General features: G+C 42.1%; 1 long non-coding RNA gene across 5 annotated transcripts in view; it reads right to left on the reverse strand.

Moving 5' to 3' along the window:
- Positions 1-1,028: 1,028 nt before the first annotated feature.
- The window catches only part of LOC137225756 (uncharacterized), a 123,256-nt gene continuing 111,680 nt past the window's right edge, over positions 1,029-12,604 (reverse strand). For 4 of the 5 annotated variants that reach the window (XR_010944013.1, XR_010944015.1, XR_010944014.1 and 1 more), the window contains 2 exons: positions 10,422-10,530; positions 1,029-2,793 (listed from right to left, as the gene is read on the reverse strand). This is a non-coding gene — a long non-coding RNA (uncharacterized lncRNA). Of the gene's footprint in view, positions 2,794-10,421; positions 10,534-12,604 lie in introns of all 5 variants that reach the window. The other variant, XR_010944012.1, reaches the window with a different exon arrangement.

Genomic DNA, 12,604 nt, shown 5'->3' on the forward strand with positions numbered 1-12,604 from the left:
ATGGGATGTAACCATTTCTAGACTAGTCTGAAGCTCTTCCAGTTTTAGAAAGGATGTTTATTCTGCAATAAACTTTTTGAAAGTCCTTTTCAAACACCTAACTCACGGAATTGACATCTTGCAAAATGTCACTTCATCCTGGCATTTCTATCCAATGACAAGACAATTTTCCTGTTGATAAAAGATGGAGGAACTCCTTTCTGATTGTTGACTCAGAACTCTGGTGATCTAACACGAGTTTAGTGTATACAGTTAACACATCAGGCTCCATTCCATTGCTTAAACCTACTGCCTGTAGAAGTTGGCTGCCTCATTAGAATCACAAAGTTGAGCCAAGGGACTCTGGGCTACGCTGAGCAAGGCCAGTCCCTTCTTCTCCCCCAACCTGTGCCCTACTTTTTGAGAATTTAATTTTCACCTTAATAGAGGAAGCCAGCATTCGAAAGAATTTTGTCTAGAATGGGTAATAGAGATTACAATGGCTCTCTTAACCCCAAGAGAACTGTTCATTTAATGGGCCAGGATCTCAAAAGGATTAAATGGGCTAAAGAATATAAGAATGCTTTATAAAGTACAGATTTTACATGAAAAAAAGAACGAATGGACACATTCCATTTGGACATCACTGTTTTGGAAATCCTGCTGGGGCTTGAAGGGACTGCCTAAGTCTCCCCTCTACGAAGAAGCTTACAGTGAGTCCCAGGACTTAGCTCTCTTTTCTGCTAACCTACAGAACCACAATTTGACATTTCATATACATACCCTGTCACACGGCATGCCTATTTTGTCTCAGACCCTTGTGGGCAAGTATCATGTATCCCCACAAAATAGGCACTGGATGCGTTTGTTGATCAAGGGATCAAGAAGAGATACATTTGTTGGACAGGGAATTCTTAGACAGCCACATCTGATGCGTACATGTTCTTGCAGCCCATCTCACTTCCGCTTTTAGACTTGCTGACACCAACATCCCAGGGTAGCTGTGAGCAAAACACTCAACAATGCATGTGGAAATTTGTTGTAGGCTGTAAACTGCAAACTGACTGCAAAAGATTAATGTTGCAGGATTACAATCAAAAGTCCAAAAAGGAATATGTCTATAAGATGAATTTAGATGATCCGTCAATCATCAGTTAGATAGAGTAGTATTTCTTTCCTCCAGATGAGAAGGGGTGAGGTAGAATACAGGATGCTCTGGGATTCAGAAAATCTGGGTTCAAATTTGGGATTGGCCATTGGCTTTGTGTCTAGTCTTCAGGTTTTTTCTTTCTAAATTCTGTTTCTACAGGTAAACAAAATGTAATATTTAGCTTTTCAGTCCTTTCATTTGCGTAGAGTGTCAGGGAAAACAATGGAAGAATATTCCATAGGAAATCCACCAACTTTTTTCACTTTCATTAGAGTAGAGGGGAAAAAAAACAATTTATTAATAAGCTCTCTCTGATTCCAGTCTTGTTGCAGAAGGAGAAGGGGAACATTTCATGGAAAAGCCATCACATAAAACAGAAGCCTATATGATGTTTAGAAAATGCCAGTTTCTCAAACTTAAACATGGTCTTTCATCTGAAATTCTTCTGATATTTAATTCTCCCTATGAACATAATTCCAAAATTATTTTTATCAGAGCCCTTACTAAGTATGTGGCATGAGATACTTGGCAAGGGAACAAGAATTAAAACGTCAATATAAAGAATCTCAGTTTAATCTAAGGAGAAATTTCATGAGTAAATTACACAAACATTACCTGGTATAGGAGCTTAGGGGAGGGATGACATTTCAAACTGAGATGCCCAGAGAAAGCTTTACAGAAGATTTTTGATACGAGTTAGAATGTATTAAAGAATGTGAAAGGTACATCGATTAGGGGATGCCAAGAGTAAGAGTGCAAAGGTGAGAACATACAAAGGATGTTTTTCTGACAGTGAATAAAGCAGCCAGATTGCAGAAGAAGGTCAGATAAGGTGGTGGTGGGAGATAATGCTTGAAAAACAGGTTAGCCCTAACTGGGGATGACATTGAATGACATTGAATGGATGAACTTCAAAGGAATTTATCCTTTAGGCAATAGGAACAGATTCAAAACTTTTTAAAAAGACAGTAATGGATTGAAATGTTTTAACTCTAAAAGTTTCCATCATTCATCAGAATGAGCTTAAAGAGGAGAGAGTGACAACAAGCAGAAAAATTAACACATTTTTTTCCCAAGGGCCAGGTCTGCATTGACAAAGTCCTGAACTGGGTGGGTGGCAGTAGGAGTTGAAAGAAAGGCGGAGAAGCAAAACACTGGGAAGGGAGAATTGTCTGGGGCGGAGCAACGAGTGAGAGAGACAAGACACAAATGCCTTTGAGGTTTTAGGGCTGGGAAATTAAGCAAGTTGGTGGTACTCTTATAAAGAAGAGAAAGTGCAGGGAAGCAGGCATGTTTCGAGAAGGCTAACCAGGTCTTCAGTATTTTACTGTTTATTTTATTTTTGCTTGTTGACAGTTTGCTTTATTTATTTATTTATGGCTGTGTTGGGTCTTTGTTTCTACACGAAGGCTTTCTCTAGTTGCGGCGAGCGGGGGCCACTCTTCATCGCGGTGTGCGGGCCTCTCATTATCGTGGCTTCTCTTGTTGCGGAGCACAGGCTCCAGACGCGCAGGCTCAGTTGTGGCTCACGGGCCCAGTTGCTCCGCGGCATGTGGGATCTTCCCGGACCAGGGCTCGAACCCGTGTCCCCTGCATTGGCAGGCAGATTCTCAACCACTGCGCCACCAGGGAAGCCCAGGTCTTCAGTATTTTAGACAGTGAATCTGGATAGTGGAAAGAGAGTTTAGGAGGAGGTAAGTATTGGTAGAAGTGCCAGGGGGTGATCATCTTTGACAGAGAGTAAATGTCAAGGGAATGGCGTTATCCAGGGTTGAGAACAGGAGACTAGTCAGACCTGCTTTGCACTCACTAATGTGTGAACTTGGCGTGGAGCCGGAGAGCTTGGATTCTGTGTGGGGAGACCTGCTGGCTTTATCTCTCAGTCCTGCCACATGCTGATTGCCATGACCTCAGGAAAGTTACTTAATCAGCTGTGCCTCGGTTTCCTCTCCTGTAAAAATAGACAATAATAGTGTCCACCCTCAGGACTAAGGAAACAAGTCTATGTAAAGTGTTTGAGACACACTAAGCTGTTTTTATTGCCTTTGCTAAGCTATTTTTATTACTTTTGTTAAGGCTTGTTTTTCTGATGTGCAAAATTAGGATTGTAATAGTACTTACTTATGGTCAGACTGTGAGAATTAAATAAGAAAAATGTACGCAAAGCTCTGGGCAAAATGACTAGTCTATAGCAAGAGCTCACTTTGAATAACTATGTAATGTGATCACTGAAGAAATATCTATCATATGCCCACTACGCACCAGGCACTTTCCCGGTAACTTCGGGTGTGTCCGTGAAGGAAACTGACAAGACACTTGCATCCTAGCAGGGAGAGACAGGCATGGAACAAATGGTAATATAATGCTGTGGGCAAAAAGCAAAGCAGGTCCAGGACATTAAGAAGAATGTGAGTTGGCTTAGTCAGGGTGGTGAAGAAATGTCTCCCTGAAGACGTGACTTTTGAGCAGAGCTTTAGCTGAATAAAATGAGAAAGCCAAGCAGGAATCTGAGGGGAACAGTTTCTGGACCCAGTCAACCACTCCTGTGCCCTGTCTCTTCAGGCAGATGCCTGCTGGGACACTGAGGAGGGAGAGGGAGGAGGTGAGGTCAGTGAGGGCAGGTTTTAGGGAAGAGTGCCGTCCAACAGAAGTAAAATGAAAGCTATGTAGGCAATGTTAACTTTTCTAGCAGCTACCTTTTTCAAAAGTAAAAAGAAATGGGTGAAATTAACCCATGTATCCAGCACGTCATTCCAGCACAAAATCACTGTAAGAAGTGTTATCCAGAAAGGTATATTCTCCTCCCTCCCTCCCTTCCTTCCTTTCTTTTCTCCTTCTTTTCTTTCTCTTTGAAAGCCGGTGGGCCTTTTCCACTTACAGCACATCTCGATTCAGACCAGCCAAATTTCAAGTGCTCGGTTGCCAAATATGGCCACGGCTACCATCCTGGATGGTGCAAATGTAGAACACAGAACGTTGTAGTTCATGGAAAGGAATTTGGATTTTATTCTAAATGGAATAGGAAGCCATTGGAGGGTTGAGAGCTGGGGAAAGTGTGTATGTGTGTGTGGGGGACGGTGAGGTGACATGATCTGATCTGATCTTTAAATTGTCACACAATAGATGTCTCATTAAGGATGAACCTTGCTTTATACACTTGGTTAAAGGAGAAATATCTCCCTGATTTATTTCTTTAAGATCAAATTAAATCCAGTTCCAAACTCCATCTGCTAGGTTGACAAGAAATGCATTCCCAAACATGATTGTGGTTTCTCTTCCCTTTTTTTTTTTTACATTTTTAACCAATTAATGAATTCAGTGTTTTTGTGATGGTGAGCATAGTTATGCAGTTTCAAAGCATTGGAGACCCTTCCAATCATTAATCCACTCTGGCTGTTATTGAGATGCCCATTTTCAGAGCCCAGATATTCCCAGGAACCTGTGGCTTCCATGCCATCCACAGCACAGGCTCTTCGCAGAGGAGGAGTTCTGTACCTGGTGCCTTGCCATCTTTAGTGCCCCTCGTAGCTGTCTTGTCACACTTCCCAGGTAGTTCTTAAATTTATGAGATATACTGATTTCCCTCTCCTTCCCAGACCTGGGGACAAGTTTTTTCCTGTTTTTCTTGTGTCCTCCCTTTCCCCTCCTCAAAGAATACCTAGTACATCATTTCAATCACTCAGATTTCAAAAGAGACAGGAAGATGGGTTGCCTTCAGCAGCTCTGGCTCTCCCACCCCCTTCTTCTCTAAGTCTCTGAAGCAAAGAATTTGAATGAGCTTGACTGTCTCCTCAGAACAAATGAATGAGAAATAAAGGGGAACAAATGCAAATTATACCTCAGTGAATTACCCTGCCATACTAGCTATTATTATTGTATAGAAGACCTTGTATTGGTTGTTCAAAAAACGTCTCTAAGTCTCTAAGTGGGATAGTTTCACATCAACCAGATATGTGATCTATGTGTGGATCTGCAAAAGCATAAAAAACAAAGAAGTGGTTTCTAAATGATTTATTCATGTCTAACTTTCATGTCTGAGATCTTGCTACTGAAAGTGAGATCCCCAGAACAACAGCATTGGCATTCCTTGCTAAATGCAGAATCCCAGGCACGATCACAGTCCTACAAATCAGAAGTTACCTTCTAACAAGATGCCCCAGGTGAGTGATGTGCATGGTCAAGAGTGGGAAGCCCTAATCTAAGACTTGGTGGCTCCAATTTGGAGCTTACTTTTGTGTTCAGCCAGTGACTCTTCCCGATAAATTAATTCCTGATAAATTAATTCATCAAAGGTCATAACCAGTTGCCTGTGTTAGGTGCTGAGCTTAGGGACTGTGGGGATGCAGAACAGTGTAAGACAGTCTTTGCTTTCAAGGAGCTCATGGTCTAGTTGGAAAGATAAGATACAAACACATGAAAAGTGAATAAGGTTCTAACAGAGGAGGGACAATAGCAGATCAATGGTAGTTTATAATAGCCAGGTGCTTAAGGGATAGAAAGGTAAGATTTCAGCCAAGTCTGAAAGATGGGAAGGATATATTGCTCCAAATTATAGAGCTTTATTCTCTTTGAATCTACTGTCGGAGGAAGAATAATAGGGAGAAAAGGAAAGTTCCCTTTAATGAAGTATAAGGCAAAGGCAGAGCACACTTCTGAGAAAACCAATGCAGTGTCTGTGTCTTACTTTATACACAAACCCAAGCATACCATTAGATAGACTCCAGAAGGTGACAGTTTGCTGCCAGATTTCTCTTTTCCTTGAGGCATGTTGGGTGGCAGAGTGCTGAAGAGAAATAGCCCGCAAGACATCCTTATAAGTAGCAGCCATGTGTCCCTGCAAATGGGTGGCACATCTCAAGCTTCAGGCGACACTCATTGTTTCCAACCAATGTAGGTAGTTTGCAGAGGTGCGAAATTGAAAGGGCCCTGAATATACATATCATATTCTTCTTAAGCTGAAATCTTCTACTTACTGCAACAGAAAAATCCTGAGAGGGATGCAGGACACCTTTCTCTTTGATGAAATTGTTCAGATGTGCAAGGGATTATAGGCATTTGTGATCACAGTAAGTGTCCTGAGGGTGGAACCACACAACAGACCAGAAAAAAAAGAAGCTATAGCCTGTGCCCATTCATGCTCTTCATCCTCCTTCAATATTAATAAAATGTAATGGAGAGTCCCTACCTTTTGTTGAACTCATAATTGAGTTTTAGCATTTTAATGATTATTCTTTATGATTTGTAGGGGCCACATGGCCCATAATGCACAATTAGAGGTAAGATGCCCTTTCCAGGGTCAATGGCTCTATCCAACTTTTGTAAATATGACTGGTACATTACACTTTTATTATTCAATTAGCTTTGGCAATCAGGAACTTAAGATATAATTGGATCACGTCAAGTACATTTACATTGCACATGAATCCAAGAAAAGAATGTGATGAGTACACCACAAGTTTAATTCAGGGTTATCTAATTGTTTTATCCTAAAATACAGTTCCTCTCATCTCACTGGAACCCACACACTAAATTAAGGACTTCTGGCTGCCAGAATTCATTTGTGTTCTTGGATTTTCACTTTGAAAACTTCCAAAGGAGACAAGGAATACTGCTGATAGCAGAGTAAGCCTCAGCTATGGAAGTCAAACTGGTGATAAATATGAAGAAAACCGTAATCAGTTTTAATGAATACAAATAACACAGTGCCTGGACCAGGGGAGTCCAGGGAAATGTTCAGCATAGTTCATGGGTGGAATTCAACAATTTTTTAAAAGAAAGACTCTTAGGGTTAAAAGGGTCCCTGGTTACGGTAAACAGCAATGGTAGGGGAGGGCATGTGGAGCAATTTATTCATGCTTATATAATAAGTCTTTTAAAGTTAAGGCTTTTTTTTAAAAATATTTTCTCTGTTTAAGGCAGCATGGACTTCCATTGAGCAGCGTTAGGGAGGTAACTGTCAACTGGAAAGAATGGCAAACTGAAATCTGTACTGGAAGTTAGTCCAAGAGAATGAGATACACCGAGTGCACACTGCTTGAGCACATTCTTGAACCAGACATCCCAGGCTTGCATCCTGGTTTTTCCAATTTGTTCCAACACTGGAAGAGAGACTGGCTTATTGGATTTACTGAAAGGCAATATGTGTGTTCTCTGTCTCCACCACGCAAGTTAATTCATCAACTGTGACCCAGGTTCCCCATTTGTTAGATGAGAACGTAATAGCAATTCTGTGCATATTTAAGAGTAAATATATAGAGAGTTAATATATAAAATGTATATACACTTGTATATGTATAAATATGAATCTATTTATTATATAGAAATGTAGGTATCTTAAAATAAGGCCTGACATATACACTGTAAACATCACTGTTTTTATTGATGTTGATGTAATTATAATAATAATAATTGTTGTTGTTGAGTGGTAAATGAGCTGGCATTACAGGAAAACAAATCAACAGCACAGCCCCGTGGAACAAAATTTTTTCTAAGCCTTTCGCTTTCCTTAGAGTGTTAAAAGTATGAAGTGGTTGCTTTCACCGTGGTCCCTGAGTGGCCTGCCATGGGTTAGAAATGTAAAGGCTTAGCCAGCGGGAGAAATGGCAGTGCTACAGATATGTGAAAAAGGTTCCAGGGGAGATGTTGTTTAAATTGAGATCTCCAGGATGAGAAGTCAGTTAGGCAAAGGTGAGACAGAAGGCACGTGCAAAGGCCCAGAGGCAAAAGGAAGTATTACCCTTGAACAGAGTGCATGTAGTTCAATTTCATTGGAAGTGGCAGTAGAATAGGTATAAGGGTGGTGAGAGAAGAGACATGCAAAGAACAGGGAGAAGATTGTGATGGGCTCCTATGTCGTGCTGGAGACTTCAAGTTCATCCTGAAGACATTGGGAAGCAGTTGAAAGATTTTATGCGGGGAAATAAGAGTGAGTCATGGTCAAATCTATGCTTTTGAGCTATCATTCTGGTTACAAGGTGGTGAATGTTTTGAGGAAACTTAGTATTGGAGGAGGATAAGAGTCTATTTAGAAGACTTTCATTGTAATTCAGCAAGAGATGTTGGTACCTTAAAATAAACACAGTGGAGTCCTATCCTGTGTTTATTGGAGTTCAATTATATGCTTTAAGCGACAAAGTGAGAGGAGGGAATTGGAGAAAGCAAAAGACACAGAGCAATAGCACTTTAAATAGAGAAATAGTCATAGTTCCACTCTACCATTCCATAGAAAGGTTATGTACCCCAGAGAAAGCCCAGACATCTCATCATGTTAAATGTCATTCTGGTGTTTTCACCAAACATGACCCCTAGATACAAATCAATGTTTTCATCTAATGCTCAACTGAAGAAACAGCAATTTGCTCCAACACTGGAGACAACATGAACTGTGTTGAATTTGCTGAGAAGTAGTATGTCTGTCTCCACAGGGGCACCTTCCTGAAGAATTCTCCAGAGTAACCGTAACTCTACATGACTTACATGTAGCCTCAAATGTTTAGAACTTAATCCCTTAAGTGAGGTGTGACTTCCCTACAGTACCACTGGAAATAGAGAAAAGTAGGGGGGTGGGAGAGACATTGAGTTGCTAGAACTGACAGCACCTTATGATGGCTTCATGTGGGTGCTGCGAAAGGTAAGGAGGAATCAAGATTGATGAACAGGGTTCTGGTTTGACAACAGGATCCAACCCTCACCTCCTCTTCCCCAACATTACCAAAAAGTAGAAATTATCCTTCTACACCCTTGATTTCTGGACTTTACAGTGACAACCTGTGTTCCCCCTTGGAGAGCAATAGTGGGAACATTATGCTGTGAACTCATAACTTCTCTCCTTATGTTTATAGAGTGATAGACTCAGATTTAAAGAAACATGAAAGACAGACCAAACTGAAAAGCTATGATCAGATTTCTCCAATGGCTGAAAGGAGGCTGTGGAATTCCCAGAAATTAAGATACTCAGACCCTATAATCTGCCCAGTAGGTTCAAAGCAAGTAGACTCCCTGGAGCTAAAAGAAATATAGTTGCCAAGTGACAGGTGGATAAGCAGTGTGGCAATGAAAGGAAGAAAACTAGGGATTAGTCTAAACTCTGGGGAGGTAAATAATTTCCAGGGCTGACAGGCAGTCAAAAGCAATCCAGGAAGATAAATGAGCCAAGTTCAGTAAATCGTAGTGTAATCCTCATGCCAGAGGCTGCTCTGACGTGAAGGACTGGTATATATTCTAGGAATTTATTACATTTCTTTGGCTAGAACCTCCATCCAGAAATCTGCCTAAATACACCTATAACCAGCTCCTGGAGAGGACGAGTGAGGGAGGAAACTGAGAGGGAGATTAGGAGGATATTTTAGTCTGGGTTCTCTAGGGAAAGAGAACCTATATGATAAGTGATTTATTGTAAGGAATTAGCTCGCATGGTAATGGGGGCTGAGCAGTCCCAAGATCTGCAGTCAGCAAGCTGGAGACCCAGGAGAGCCAATAGTATAGTTCCGGTCTGTGTCTGAACATCTGAGAACCAAGGGATCTGATGGTCTAAGTTCCAGTTTGCATTTGAAGGCGGGAGAAGACCCATGTCTCAGCTTGAAGACAGTCAGGCAGAAAGAGAGAGAATTCTCTCCTACTCCACCTTTTTTGTTCTATTCAGGGCTTCAAGAGATAAGGCATACCCACATTGGAGAGATCAATTTTATTTACTCAGTCTACTGATTCAACTGTTAAGCTCATCCAGAAACACCTTCGCAGACACACCCAGAAATAACGTTTAACCAAATATCTGGGCGCTCTGTGGTCAGGTTTGACACACAAGTCAAGTTGACACATGAAATAAAGCATCCTAGGGGCTTCAGGTCTTCACCCTCTCACTTCAAGGAGAACAGCTCTGGTTGGATCTTCCTCTGGGATATGACTGGAAGAAAGGGCTCTGGCTATAATGAAAAGTTTGCAGGACGCTTCTAGAATTCGAATCACCAAAGCACTTACAGTGTTTTCTGACAAGAGCCCACTTGCCTCCTTGTTTGTTTGCACAATTCCGTAAATACAGCTACGGTGTTCCTACTCTCTTAGGGAATACCTATTCCACACAGCTCATTCAGTTGGACAATTCCTGCCTTGCAGACTCCTCTGGGTTCCTCAGGTCCTGTGGTTTATCCTTCCTGCAGGACCTGATGTGGCTTCTTAAGACATGAAGCTTCTTACTCCCCAGAAAATCTGTTCTTCTCTTACAGAGTAAGGTGTTGCTGCAGAACCCACCCTTCAGTTTGCACAGTATTATTACATTATCGCTTCTAATGATTACCTGGTTACGAGTAAGGCCATCCCAACAAGGGGCAGAGGTTTGACCGTGGAAAGTGATGGAGTTGCTTTCGAAGAATGCCAGTTCCTTTCGAGATCTTTCTCTAGAGCTCCTGCTAGAGCAATTGGAGGAAGCAAAAGAGGATTTGAAGTCAGAAGACTTGCAGAGAAATCTGCCGGATTCTAATTTCTCCACCGCTTTGATTCCCACTGAGCGTTGGGGTGGTTACTGAAAAACACACAGATATCTGGAAAGCTAAGTGAACGAACGACAGCAAAGTAGGCTCCACTAGGATCATGTTTGAAACAATTTCACGTGGCATAGCCACCCAAAGGAAAGGAATTTTTGAAGAGCACCATGAAGTAATCAACTTTATATTACAAAATAAATATGTGTCTGCACTACATCAGACATCACAGTAGACTATACTCTAGTAGGGACCAATGAGATCGGGTGCCAAAGGGTCAGGCCAAAGTCGCGGAGGAAATACTTAAAATGGAAAAGATGGTATCTCTAAGTTTAATTTTCCCTGGGACGTGGGAAATGGCTGCCATCAATCAATGTTAATGGTAATTTTTGTGGCTCTTCTGAGCACCACTGAATTAGTTTATCAAGGCTTGCCAGAAAGGGAGAGGTAATTAGAAAAAGAATAGAACTTTCTAAGTCCATAAAGGGAGGTGCTTTTGAAAAAAATTTTAAAACCTCCACTGACTTGTACACAAAGTTTCACTTAGAAACTTTTCTAAGTTTCACTGTACAGCCTAGAGGCTGGTTTTGTTGCATGGCTACTGTGGGATTGCTTCCTATTAATGTCATGTCCTAAACCACAGAGTCCTTATTGGGAAGGACAGGCACAGGCACGCAGTCTTTCCAAGCCCTTTATGGTCACAAGAGAATGGTGCCTTGGGTCCAGCACGTTTCCTTACAGAGATGTAAAGAGCCCTCACAACCTGTGCTGGGCAGTTGTCTTTGTTTGGGAATATTCTCCCCTGTCCTGGACTTGCTGTGTACTTCCTTGTTCTGTTTGAGGGTGTGCATCATGACACCTGGCCAACCCCACTGCTATATCTGTTCCTGGCGGGGTGAGAATGGAGTTCTTTGCCTGTAGCACAGAAGGGTGTGTGCAGACCATTTCCCTGCACGGGCTGTGGGCTGAGCCCTGCTGGCCACGGGGACTGATGCTCTCTCTCCGTAGAAGCTCTATCTGTTTACCATGTGAGTAAAGCATTGTTCCACCCACTGCCTGTGTGAGTCATGTCTTTCTTGGCGACCTCCCCACCAGCAAACTATGCAGTGGATTGACACCTTGGGGCTGCCGTCCCTGGTGGTAGGCACTGTTAAGCTCTTTGTAATCTTCCAGACAGTGGGACCCCTCCCCTGGAGGCGGAAACAGGTGTCATTTACTCAACAATCCCTGAAACATTTCTACCAGCAGTGCGGATCGATTTCCTGCAAAATCTAAGGAATAGTTTGAAAATCATTAAGGGGAAAATCATTGTGTAGTGTTGAGCTTGCCTAATAGACAAGAGAGTTCCCCTGTGGCTTTAGGAGCCCAGAAGTCCCAGTATAAAGAAAAAAAAATTCTCTGATGCTGGTGGCATTGTTATCCATGTGTTTTAGAACTCTGAGGCTTTCATTGTTTTAAAATTATAGCAAATGCTTTTAGTAGTATTGTATTTTATTATGATGAAATAAATACATGCATGCCTTAGCCTAGGTGTCCTACAGTCAAAGCCTGAGGAAAGGTTGATTTGCACCCAGAGTATTTATTTGGGAGGAGGAGAGAGGGCCTGGGAAGAGGGAAACAGTAGGAGAAATGGTGGTCGCAAAACTCTGTTACTGCACTAGTGTCCCGAGTGTGACCATGATCTGGTCACTGTTGTGGGCAGCCAGGGGTCAGTTGCTGGGACCTGCTGAGTGGCCCTAAAAATGTGTCTCAGCATTTTCCACCTAAAGGAAGGAGCATTAGAGCTCCTGGCTGACAGCTCCACCCCCATTTGCTTAGGGCTACCTCATGGGGTGTTGGCTCTCTGTGTCACCCGCTGTCAGAGAAGAATGGAGAAACTGTGGGAGAGAGGCTGTGTAGGATTCCACCTGAAGCAAGGTGACCGCCACAGCCATGGTTTGAGTAAAAGAGAACTGAAGGTGGATCGTAAGAGCTGTCTGAATTAATGCCTAAGGCAGAC

The sequence above is a fragment of the Pseudorca crassidens genome, chromosome 6 (assembly GCF_039906515.1).
Source record: "Pseudorca crassidens isolate mPseCra1 chromosome 6, mPseCra1.hap1, whole genome shotgun sequence".
In the NCBI taxonomy this organism is placed as follows: domain Eukaryota; kingdom Metazoa; phylum Chordata; class Mammalia; order Artiodactyla; family Delphinidae; genus Pseudorca; species Pseudorca crassidens.